The 11474-nt window shown below is 38.2% G+C and overlaps 1 protein-coding gene and 1 long non-coding RNA gene across 3 annotated transcripts in view; one reads left to right on the top strand and one right to left on the bottom strand.

Annotated features, from left to right (window-relative positions):
• Positions 1–5114, bottom strand: part of LOC135099134 (uncharacterized) — a 16892-nt gene extending 11778 nt beyond the window's left edge. Inside the window, exon 1 of one of the 2 annotated variants that reach the window (XR_010267698.1) lies at positions 4402–5102. The gene's annotated coding sequence lies outside the window, so the exon portion shown is untranslated. Of the gene's footprint in view, positions 1–4401 lie in introns of both variants that reach the window. The other variant, XM_064001564.1, reaches the window with a different exon arrangement.
• The window catches only part of LOC135099136 (uncharacterized), a 49830-nt gene that overhangs the window by 21397 nt on the left and 16959 nt on the right, over positions 1–11474 (top strand). The window lies entirely within an intron of this gene.

Raw genomic sequence — 11474 nt, 5'->3', positions numbered from 1 at the left:
CCCATAGCAATGTATATTTACTGAGAAAAAAGCAAATACGTTATGTTAATTTGACTGCCATTGCAACCAAAACAATCTGAAATATGCTTAAGTTTTTTTTCAATATTTTTAAACATGTAAAGGGAATTATATACCCATACTGCACCCGTACATAGATCATACACCCTTACACACATCCTATATCCCTTCACCCATAGCAATGTATATTTAGTAAGAAAGAAGCAAATATGTTGTTAATCTGACTGCCATTGCAACCAAAACAATCTGAAATATGCTTAAGTTTTTTCAATATTTCTCTATATATAAAAAGAATTGTGTACCCATACTGCACCCATACATAGATCATACACCCATACACACATCCTATATCCCTTCACCTATAGAAATGTATATTTACTGAGAAAAAAGCAAATAAGTTATGTTAATCTGACTGCCATTGCAACCAAATCAATCTGAAATAATTATGCTTAAGTTTTTTCAATATTTCTCTATATATAAAAGGAATTATATACCCATACTACACCCATACATAGATCATTCATCCATACACGCACCCTATATCCCTTCACCCATAGCAATGTATATTTACTGAGAAAAAAGCAAATATGTTATGTTAATTTGACTGCCATTGCAACCAAAACAATCCGAAATATGCTTAAGTTTTTTCAATATTTCTCTATATATAAAAGGAATTATATACCCATACTGCACCCATACATAGATCATACACCCATACACACACCCTATATCCCTTCACCCATAGCAATGCATATTTACTGAGAAAAAAAGCAAATACGTTATGTTAATCTGACTGCCATTGCAACCCAAACAATCTTAAATATGCTTAAGTTTTTTCAATATTTTTCTATATATAAAAGGAACTGTGTACCCATACTGCACCCATACATAGATCATACACCCATACACACACCCTATATCCCTTTACCCATAGCAAAGTACACTTACAGAGAAAATTATGGTTTTAAATATCGTATCACTCTATAAAAATACGTCATTAAGAACTTGTACCTTTGTTTGCGTTTGTTTGTGTCCCTGCGTACATGACAGTGATGAGACGCATACACACACAAACGTACACTTGAAGCGCGCACACACACACACACACACACACACACACACACACACACACACACACACACACACACACACACACACACACACACACACAGAAAACAGTAACAGAACAACAGTATATTAGGAAGTAGGAATTTTTCACTAATACTGCACCATACTCATGTATCCCTTTGGTCCCAGTGGTGCAGGAAGGACTCGTCTACCTGCACCACTGGCCACTATATAACACGTCACTGTACCTTCACACTGTACCATTAGAAGCGCCACTGTGTTGAACTTCCAAGAAGTTTGAGACCTTCTACTGTTCATGTCACTGTAGATTTTTACTGTAGCTTATGACTTCAATGGTACCCAACATATCTGCTTACCCTGTATCACTGTACCTAACCTAACATAACATAACACAACTTAACCTAACCTAACTTAACCTAAATTAACCTAACCTAACTTAACCTAAATTAACCTAACCTAACTTAACTTAACCTAACCTAACTTAACCTAACCTAACTTAACCTAACCTAACCTAACTTAACCTAACCTAACCTAACCTAACTTAATGTAACCTAACCTAACCTAACATAACCTAACCTAACTTAACCTAACCTAACCTAACTTAACCTAACTTAACCTGACCTAACATAACCTAACTTAGTGTAACCTAACCTAACCTAACCTAACCTAACCTGACATAATCTAACCTAACCTAACCTGACCAGACTAAAATATTAAATAAATAAATAAATAAATTAGGAAAGGAAAATGTGTAGTAGTAGTAGTAGTAGTAGTAGTAGTAGTAGTAGTAGTAGTAGTAGTAGTAGTAGTAGTAAACTATCATTATGTAGTCAAAGCTAAAATAGTCAAATTAATATCAATTTCAGCCTAACCTGCACTGACCTGACCTAAGCAAAATTAAACTAAACCTAACCTGACCTGACCTAACTTAACCTAACCTAACTTAACCTAACCTAACGTAACCTAACCTAACGTAACTTAACCTAACCTAACCTGACCTGACTTAACCTAATGTAAGCTAACTTAACCTAACCTAACTTAACCTAACCGAACGTAACTTAACGTAACCTAACTTATTCTAGAGTAACCTGACCTGACCTAACCTAACCTGACCTAATTTTGATGAACTGAAGCTAACCTAACCTAACTCAGCCGACCTAACCTAACCAAACCAAATTATATAAAAATAAATAAGTAAAATAACAAAAAGAAATAGAAAAAAATGCAAGATTCAGGATTCCGAACCTAACCAAAAAATTAGATAAAAAAAACGCAATAAATAAATAAATAAACAAATATATCGGAAGAAAACAAGAAAAAAAACAGTCTTACAGGTGTTTTTGAGGTACTATGGCACATGGTACACTGCCAAGCCCTTCTGCTGCACCATTAACACCACAATGTACACTGACATGGTACACCAACAGTGGGAGTCTTGCAAGTTCATCCACCACTCTCGGAAATCGTTTACAAGGTCTCGGAACATCACAGTTAGGTTAAGTTTTTGGGGTACAGTTTCAAGGTACAGTGACGCATGCTACAGTGGCTTATGGTGAAGGTAGACAAGGCCTTCCTGCACCATTAGCACCATAGGGTACAGTGCTGTGGTACTGTAGCATTGAAATTTTAAGCACACGAGAAAAAAAACTATTTTTTTTTAGGTGAGGGCCAGTTAAGTTTTTGTGGTACAGTTTCAAGGTACAGTGACGCATGGTACAGGGGCTTATGGTGAAGGTAGACAAGGCCTTCCTGCACCATTAGCACCATAGGGTACAGTGCTGTGGTACTGTAGCACTGAAATATTAACCACACGAAAAAATAAAAATAAAACGATATCTTTTTTTCAAGTGAAGGCCAGTTAGGTTAATTTTTTTGGGTACAGTTTTAAAGTACAGTGACGCATGCTACAGTGGCTTATGGTGAAGGTAGACAAGGCCTTCCTGCACCATTAGCACCATAGGGTACAGTGCTGTGGTACAGTGACATCAAGAAATTAAGAAAACAAACTGAAGATTCATTCACCTCCTAGACCCAAAGCATACATTCATACTTTTATCATTACAGGTACAAATCTATATATACAGTGACACATGACAAATATATACATGCATTTTCTATGTATGGGTATTGTATAGGACATGTCATTCCCCTTATGTACGGAGAAATGAAAAAAAAAAATTAAAAAAGGCAAATTTGAAAGCAATGTTTTGGCAGGGTGAAGTGGGCACAGTTAACTTGCATTTTTCTCACTACTGCTATATATCTACAGGTAGTGGGGTAGAGGGTAGATGTATGGATATATAATCTATATATGGACGCTGTATTGAACTATGGATAAGCGCTGATGAGGAGAAACTAGCAAAAATTATAACGAGAGTCCGCCTGATGAGAGGACGGAGATGACACGATCTAACCAATACTATTTCATGAAAGGCTTGGACTATTAAACTGAGACATGAATAGTAAATGTATGTATGTATGAACTATGTATGGTCAGTATATGGGCGTATAAATAAGCGTAGGAGAGGAGAAATTAGCATAAAGGTTAATATTATCAGTCTGGGATCACAGAGAGAGAGAGAGAGAGGGAGGGGGGATGGAGATGTAGGCACAGGTGACGCTAACACAAACTATCTTATTTAACTACAGACTAGGACTATCGGGCTGGGATGTGAATAGTAGATATATAAATGCATAACCCACCTATGGGCGTCGTGTGGGCGTGTGGATGGGCGTGAATGAGAAGAAACAAGGAAAAAAAAGAATGGCACCGATGTTTTGGGGAAGGGGCGGGGAAAGGAAGGAAAAATATGGAAAGATTATCTTATTTTTCCTATTATAGACACATTTTTACATGCATAGAAAGTCAGGGTACATGTATCAATGTATAATCTATGTATGGACGCAGTATAGATGTATAAATAAGCGTAGCAGGGAAGAAATAAGCAAAAATGTTAGCGACAAGGCGGATGTTTGGGGTCGGATGATGGGGAGAGGAGTCCAAACACGTACTATCAGACTATCTCACTGACAGCTTGGACTATCACGGTTATACATTCATGGCAGATGTATGGGTGTATAAACTATCTATACACGCAGTATGGCGATAACAATAAGCGCAGGAGATAAGAAAACTGAAAAAAAACGAATGAAGAGAGGGCCAAGTTGGTGACAGGCAGCGGAGGGGAGAGAGAGAGGGAGGCGGACATTGAAGAACCATTAATGTCATTGTATCTCACTACTATTTTGGACTATCAGGCTGATACGTGCAGGGTGAGCAGGTGTGACTATTACCTTCGCGATCTGGAAGGCATCAGCTTGCAGAGTCTCAAAAATTTGTATTTCCTCAACCTCTTGCTTGTTGGTGGCCTGCACGGAGGACCTGAGCCCATCAAACACAGTCTTCGTAAATCTCTTCATCTTTCACGTTACGGCCTGTTGCGTTTAACCTGACCTTGACCTGCAGGCTTACATGGCTCTACAGGCTAGGGGAAGGCCTGGGGCACATGTCTGGCGGGTCAGGCTAGGGCAGGCTGCAGGCTGGGAGACAAGATTCGCTATTACACTTTTCGATCACTGAAATGAAACCGAGTAGCTGCGCGCGCCATGACGTCAGCTAGGAAGATGCCAGATTTGTTTCACTCCCCTGGTCTGGCACTGTAAGGCTCTATGTGGCACTGTACGCACTCACACACCTTATACAGCCCATACACACCTGCACACACCCATACACGAACCACCAGCACCTCTAAAACAGCGAAGGGAAATATTGTACAGTCTCCAACGCAAGCAATGTCTGCAAACCCGATTTTACATTTTGAGACCACTGGCACTATACAAGGCACCCTACTCATACACACACACACACACACATACACTATACAAAGCCATACACACACACCCATACACCCTTAACAGCCCCAAGAGGGAGGAAAATTAAGAAGTATACGGTTCTATTGGCACCATGGCACTTATGGCACTGTGGCACTAGAGAAGGCCTGTACACACACACACACACACATACACACACACATATATACACTATACAAAGCCATACACACACACCCATACACCCTTAACAGCCCCAAGACGGAGGAAAATTAAGGAGTTCACGGTTCTATTGGCACTTATGGCACTGTGGCACTATACAAGGCCTGTACACACACACACACACACACACACATACAGCCATACACACGTACATAAAGAATCAGACTCTTTCACTCATTCAATTAAAAAAAAAACCCAGACTGTTCGCCACTCAAAAAACATCATAATATTTTTTCAATGGCACTGCGGCATTGTGAAGCCACCATGCAAAATATTTACACTCGTATTATAAAAAAAAAAAAAAAAAACTGGAGGGTTCATTAGTTTGATAAAGCCTTCAAATGCACAGAGAGAGGTTATAATAGTAATAGTAATAGTAATAGTATGTTGCAGGAGGGAGAAGGAGGAGGGGGAGGAAGGGGAGCGGAAAAGAATGAAGATCTCTCTCTCTCTCTCTCTCTCTCTCTCTCTCTCTCTCTCTCTCTCTCTCTCTCTCTCTCTCTCTCTCTCTCTCTCTCTCTCTCTATCTATCTATCTATCTCACATTAACAGGTTGTAATTGTTGTCATAAGGTAGAAGTGACATTAACAACATTTCTATATAACGAACACGAGAAATACTTAAGGAAAACGTAAATTTGATATTTTAGGGTTGACTCAAGTAAATTTAAGAATAAACAATTACTTATATATGTACTATTCAAAGTAGTATCTATCTGTCATTTATAGCACTACTACTACTACTACTACTACTACTATTACTTATGCAGAAGGATGGGGGAGAGAAATTAGGAGGAAGAGGAGGAGGAAGAAGAGAAGAAGAATTTTTGTAAGTCTCTCTCTCTCTCTCTCTCTCTCTCTCTCTCTCTCTCTCTCTCTCTCTCTCTCTCTCTCTCTCTCTCTCTCTCTCTCTCTCTCTCTCTCTCTCTCTCTTTCTCTCTCTCTCAAAAAAAAAAAAAAAAAAATATATATATATATATATATATATATATATATATATATATATATATATATATATATATATATATATATATATATATATATATATATATATATATATATATATATATATATATATATAAAATAAATAAATAACTAAATAACTAAATTGAAAAACAAACAAAAAAGAAATAAATAATAATAAACAAAGAAAAATAAACAAAATTTACCAAAAAATAAATAAAATATATGAACATAAACAAAAAAATCGTCGTACATTTTGTAATAACTATTTAACACCGCAAACTCCCGCTCTCTCTCTCTCTCTCTCTCTCTCTCTCTCTCTCTCTCTCTCAAGAAAAGATACATAATTACGAAATCATTAATAGTAGTAGAAAGGCTATTTTATATATATATATATATATATATATATATATATATATATATATATATATATATATATATATATATATATATATATATATATATATATATATTTCGTCAATAAATAATTATAGTCGATTCATATAACAGTAAATGTTAACACTATCGCAAAACTATCATAAATTACACTGTATAACAATGAAAAAAAAAAAGCGGAAATGAGACTATCCTTTTCTAGAGTTATTTTTTGCGTAGATTACGAATATAACATCCGTTTCTTTCTGTGACCCTCCAGTTCTTCGTAAATAGCAGTGCCCGCAATGTCTATCTGAACGGTATTTTTTGTTGCTTTTACCCAATGAGTGGAGGCTATTCATAGATGGATCCCTTTACAGCATAAAAGCAGTTCTGTTGCACATTGGGAACACCATGCCTTCAGTTCCAGTTGCTTACTCAGTCATTTTAAGAGAGGCATATGAGAACCTTGCTTTTATTCTAGACCGCATAAGTTACAAAGAGCATGAGTGGTTAATTTGTGCAGACTTGAAAGTAGTAGCCATACTTAATGGGCTACAAACTGGATGCACCAAATTGATGTGGTTTCTTTGCAAGTGGGACAGTAGGGCCAGATCAGAACATTATATACGCTCAGAATGGCCATCTGGGGAATCTATGACGCTTGGATGCCATAATGTAATTCATGAGCCACTAGTTAAGAAGGAGAAAATCATTTTGCCACCACTGCATATAAAACTAGGTCTAATGAAGCAATTTACCAAAGCACTGCAACATAACAAGCCATGTTTCCAGTATCTCAAAGGGACCTTCCCTAAAATTAGTGATGCCAGGATTAAAGAGGGTATATTTGTATGCCCTCAGATTCGCAAGCTTATAAATGATGAGGACTTTGAGGCGACAATGGATGAACCTGAGCTAGCGGCCTGGCATGCATTCAAAGATGTATGCAGAGGGCTTCTGGGAAAGCACCAAGAGTCCCAGCGAGAGCGTAAAGTGGAGAGGCTAATCAAATGCAACCAAGATCTCGGATGCAATATGTCACTGAAGATACACGTTCTTCATTCTCATCTGTCCTTCTTCCCAGAGAACGCAGCAGATGTGAGTGATGAACATGGAGAGAGGTTCCATCAAGATATAGCGTCAATGGAAAACAGGTACAAGGGAAAATGGAGCCCTGCTATGCTGGCTGACTTCTGTTGGAACCTGAAGCGTGACACGCCTGAGACGTCTTATAAAAGAAGAAGTAAATACTAGATTGTAGGTTAATACATTATATAAAGCTAACAAACATTATATATTAATTAAATAAATACAATGAAGACATTTAATCTGACTTTGGGAGCAAAATACATTTATGGAGTCTTGGAAATCTCTATTAATTGCATAATTATTAAAACAGCGATGAAATTTTTGTTATCAAATTTGAATTCAGCACACTGAACTTCATAATAAAATGCACATGAGAACTATGTTTTCTTCTTAACCCTGAAATTTGTTGTACAGTGTTATTAATAGCAAGATCAATTCAATTTCTCTTTAGTTTGCGTTAAAATATTTTGTTTTCTCTAGTAGTTCAATTTTCAAGATGGCCGCCGCCCATTCCTTGGAAATCATAGGGTCGAAAGTCTTCCAATATGCATGTTAATAGCGACCATATTGTCTTTACCTATATAAAGTATTTTTTTCCTCTTTTCTTTAACTTTCTTGCACTAAGAACTGATAATTAATAGTACAAAACAACACAAAATAATTGATAAAATAGAAGACTCTTACACTATCCTAAAAACTGTCTAAAATAGTATTGGAAGATTCAATTATTGTTTTAGTTTATGTTAAAATTCTCCGTTTTCTCTAATGCAAGACAGCCGCCGTTCTCTTTGATCTCCCTTGTTTACAAACAGTAGGGTCGAAAATCTTACAAATTTACGTGTTTATATAGACCTTATTGACATTACAGGGATTGCTAGAGAGAGAGAGAGAGAGAGAGAGAGAGAGAGAGAGAGAGAGAGAGAGAGAGAGAGAGAGAGAGAGAGAGAGAGAGAGAGAGAACGAAAAGAAGAGAAGGAAGAGGAGGAAGAGGAGAAGGAAGAAGAAAAAGAAGAGGAAGAAGAGGAAGAAAAGAGGAGGAGAAAGAGGAGGAGGAGAAGGAGGAGGAACAAACAACAATAACCTCCTCTTCCTCCTCCGCCTCCTTCTCTTCCTCCTGCTCCTCCTCTTCTTCCTCCTCCTCTTCTTATTCCATTAGTTCCTTTCTCTACTACTACTACTACTACTACTACTACTAATAGTACTAAATTTATCTGTGGTGTATACCTCTCACCTAACTCCTCTGACTATAAGAAATTGTTTGACTACTTAACTTCCGAAGTGGAGCACATTCTGACCCTCTTCCCTTCTTGGAGACTTCACTGTTCACCACCAGCTTTGGCTTTCCTCTCCCTTCACTGACCATCCTGGTGAACTAGCCTACAACTTTGCTATCCTCCATCACCTAGAGCAATTGGTGCAACACCCTACTCGTATTCCTGACCGTCTTGGAGATACGCCCAACATTCTTGACCTTTAATCCTTCTGCTTATGCTGTCACCCTTTCTTCTCCGTTGGGCTCCTCCGATCACAATCTCATATCTTTATCTTGTCCTATCGCTACGATCCCTCCTCAGGATCCCCCTAAGGGAAGGTGCCTCTGGCGTGTGTTTTGGTGTGTTTTGGTGTGTTTTGAAGGTGTTTTGAGGGTGTTTTGGTGTGTATTGAAGGTGTTTTGCTGTGTTTTGGTGTGTTTTGGTGTGTTTTGAGGAGGTATTTTGGTGGTTTTCCTTGGAATGACTACTGCTTCCGTGTCAGAGAGAACGTCTTTGTGTGCTGAGCGCATAACAGAGGTGATAGTGTCTGGCATGGAGGCGTACATTCCTCACTCTTTTTATCCTCCTAAACCTTCTAAACCTTGGTTCAACGCCAGTCAAGTTAGTGGAGACTGGGACAATTGTTTAAACACACAACAGCCAAATTTGAAATGAGCCCTGCGGTGTTTACATTGACAATTCTTCATCTATTGTATGACCTTGTGTGAAGTCATTGAAAAAGCTTGTGTGTTATTACCAAATGTTTAATTGTCATGGACGAATTCAGGTAGACTCTTTAATTAAATGATCTATACAGCTTGGGTCTACCACAGATTACCGTACGCTCTGCACCACATTATCATACGCTCTGCACCACATTATCGTACGCTCTGCACCACATTACCGTACGCTCTGCACCACATTATCGTAGGCTCTGCACCACATTACCGTAAGCTCTGCACTACATTATCGTACGCTCTGCACCACATTAACGTACGCTCTGCACTACATTATCGTACGCTCTGCACCACGCTATGTATATTATCACCGCATTTCATTTATCATTCTTTTTTCTTTTCGTTCATAATTTGTTCTGCATTATATATTATTATGTATTTATGTATTTATTTATTCGTCTCCATTATCTTCATTTTTTTCTTATAATTTATGTATTATAATTTGATCTCTCTCTCTCTCTCTCTCTCTCTCTCTCTCTCTCTCTCTCTCTCTCTCTCTCTCAACCTTAATTCAACAGCCAGGAAGCACAATTTCGGTAAATTTTCTGAACCTATTAAAATTGAGAAGGAAGCAGCAATAATTCGAAATCTCTTGAAATCCATGACTCTCAATTGACGTCCTGATGTTTCGATAGACTTGACAGTACATGCAGGATAGTGAATTGTTATTAGTTATTCAGATAATGACATGAATATAATTAGTTAAATATTAGCCAAGAGTGCCATACCATCAGGAGACACAGACAAAACTATATCATTACATGTTTACGTTAAAGGAAATAAACTATCAGCGAAAACCAACCCTTTATTGTTTATTTTATGACAGAGGGCGAGACGGGACCTGCGACTCTCAACACCAATCAACACCTGACAAACTGCAACAATTTCCACACTAAAAAATAAAACGATCTCCATTTTTTTTTTTGTCAATAGCACTAACCAGGAACTCCCGAACACAAAAGATGAACGTAAAAATTAACCCCCCTTTAAAAACAATAAAAATAATGATAATAATAAATAAATTAATAAACAAAATAATTAAATATGAAAAACTGCCCTAAATTATCTGTTCCTTTACATGCACTCCCACACCACGAGACCCAGACAGCACCACCACGCACTCCTACACCCATCCAGGGACTGAGACACCCTGCACACATCACGTCTATCTCTCTACACCCCAAAACACATCCAAAACACCCCAAAACGCATCTACACCCACTTAAACACCCAGAAACAGCCTTATCCACCCACAGCACACCCCTAGCCACCCAAAACACACCCAAACTCTTTTAAAATAGCCCAAAAAAACACTTAAAACACCCCAAAACACACCCATACTCATCCAATACTGAGAAAAACACCCCAAAACACACCCAAAACTGACAAAAACACCCCAAAAGACACCCAAAACACCCCAAAACACACCCAAAACTGACCAAAACACCCCAAAACACCCCGAAACACACCCAAAACTGACCAAAACACCCCAAAACACACCCAAAACACCCCAAAACACACCCAAAACACCCCAAAACTGACCCAAACACCCCAAAACACACCCAAATCACCCCAAAACACCCCAAAACACACCCAAAACTGACCCAAACACCCCAAAACACACCCAAACACACTCAAAACACCCCAAAAACACATGAAGAATGCCACAAATGAATATAAATATTTAAATATATACACATGACACAGGGTGGGAAGGGAGTATTGAGGAGTAGGGGAAAGGAAGGGTGCAACAAGAAGCAGGGAGAGACAGGGTGTAATAAGATGAGACAAATAGCCGGACAGGGAAATTAGACAGGGTTTATTGAGATGGACAAATAGGGATAGTTTAATGAGATGCAAGGGTGATACAGGGTGTATTAAGGTCCAGGGACAGACAG

This window comes from Scylla paramamosain, unplaced genomic scaffold (assembly GCF_035594125.1).
Source record: "Scylla paramamosain isolate STU-SP2022 unplaced genomic scaffold, ASM3559412v1 Contig106, whole genome shotgun sequence".
NCBI lineage: Eukaryota > Metazoa > Arthropoda > Malacostraca > Decapoda > Portunidae > Scylla > Scylla paramamosain.
Note: the sequence above shows the minus strand (reverse complement) of the source record. Positions and strands in the feature narration are given on the sequence as shown.